This window comes from Periophthalmus magnuspinnatus, chromosome 9, assembly GCF_009829125.3.
Source record: "Periophthalmus magnuspinnatus isolate fPerMag1 chromosome 9, fPerMag1.2.pri, whole genome shotgun sequence".
NCBI classification, from domain to species: domain Eukaryota; kingdom Metazoa; phylum Chordata; class Actinopteri; order Gobiiformes; family Gobiidae; genus Periophthalmus; species Periophthalmus magnuspinnatus.
Window position 1 is genome coordinate 32,463,423 of NC_047134.1, and position 1,729 is coordinate 32,465,151.

Consider the following 1,729-nt stretch of genomic DNA (forward strand, 5'->3'; position numbering starts at 1 on the left):
GTCAGTTAAAGTATTACTCTGGTTGGAAAACTAAAGTACTCTGAGAAAAAGAATTTCTTTAAGAAGTTTTTCAAGTAAATGTAACTGAGCACTACCCACCTCTGATTATAAGTAATAAACCAGGTCAACTATCAGCTACAGTAAGTGTATTCACAACGTACATCTACAATTACTAGTTTAGTTTTAATTAGTTTCTTGGGCAGCCTTTTCTCTGTAATTGGTAACTAAAAATGTAACATCACATCTCTGAAGGAGCACACAAGAGCTATGCAAAAGATGGTTTTATTCTTTATAATGTGGATGAGTAATAAGATGATGGATTATTAATATGGAAATACTTCCAAATAAGTTTGTGGTGAGAATACTTTACTGTTATGTTAGGTGTTTGCTGCCCTCTGGTGGTTATAGATGACATACCAAATGAGCTGCCACGGGTACTATGAAGAATGAATAGATCGATAATTAAAATTACAAAATAAAGATTCTTATGATGATTACCCAAATTAGGGGAGCACTAAAATATCAATGACTTGAAATACTACTGTGAGGAAAAAAATTACAAAAATGTATACAAGCAAATTCAATATCCGCACCAAAATGTAGTACATAGAGATGCTGAATTTCTTTTAAGTAATTAATAAAACTAAAATAAATAAGTGCCCACAAGATATTGCTGTGGACACACCGGTAGTTTTGTCATTTTTGATGCAATTTGTGTTTATATTCAACAAATATGTAAATTAAATACATTTAAAAAATTCATATTATCTTTGTAATTTTGCATTTATTTTAATTTATTCAACCCTTTTTAAATTGAAAAATCTAAATATTTGATATATGCCTTTGTCTCTCTCCCAGTCAGATGCTGAAATGCTGATCCATGCCTTTGTCTCCTCTAGGCTTGACTATTGTAGTGCCCTCCTCGTCGGGATCCTGCAGGAGCCTGCAGAAGCTCCAGCACATCCAGAATTGTGCTGCCAGGACGAGGAGGCGCAAATATGACCACATCACCCCTGTTCTCCACTCACTTCATTGGCTGCCTATCCAGTCTAGGATACACTTCATAATCTGCCTCCTCACCAGTGCATCCATGGAGCTGCCCCTGCCCATCTCACAGAGCTCCTCACCCCACATACGACCTCACGCAACCTCCGCTCATCCACCACTCACTGCCTCCACCAGCCCAGGACCAGACTCCACTATGGGAGACAGGGCCTTTCAGGCTGCTGCCCCTCGATTGTGGAATGCCCTTCCAGAGTCTCTGAGGGCACCACAAAGTGTCGAGGCCTTTAAAAAAGGCCTTAAGACATTCTTTTTGAACAAGTCTTATCAAGTTTTATGACTTTTAACTGTTATTACTACTGCTATTAATTATTTAATGTTTGCAAATGTAAATTGTAATGTCTTTTTATATGCTTATTACCTTTTCTGATTTATAATGTTTTTATATGTTTCTTCTGTGTCTGTAGCACTCTGAGATTTCTCTGAAATGTAAAGTGCAATACAAATAAAATGTATTATTATTATTATTATTATTATTATTATTATTATTATTATTATTATTATTATTATTATTATTATTATTATTATTATTGATAATGTGCTCCGTGCACACTTTAATTATACCAACAACAAAAACAATGATTTCAACATTTGGGACATTTTGGTATCCGGGTTTGCTTCGGTTTGCATTTCTCTTTTATTTTGAAGCGCAAACCGGAAGTCACTC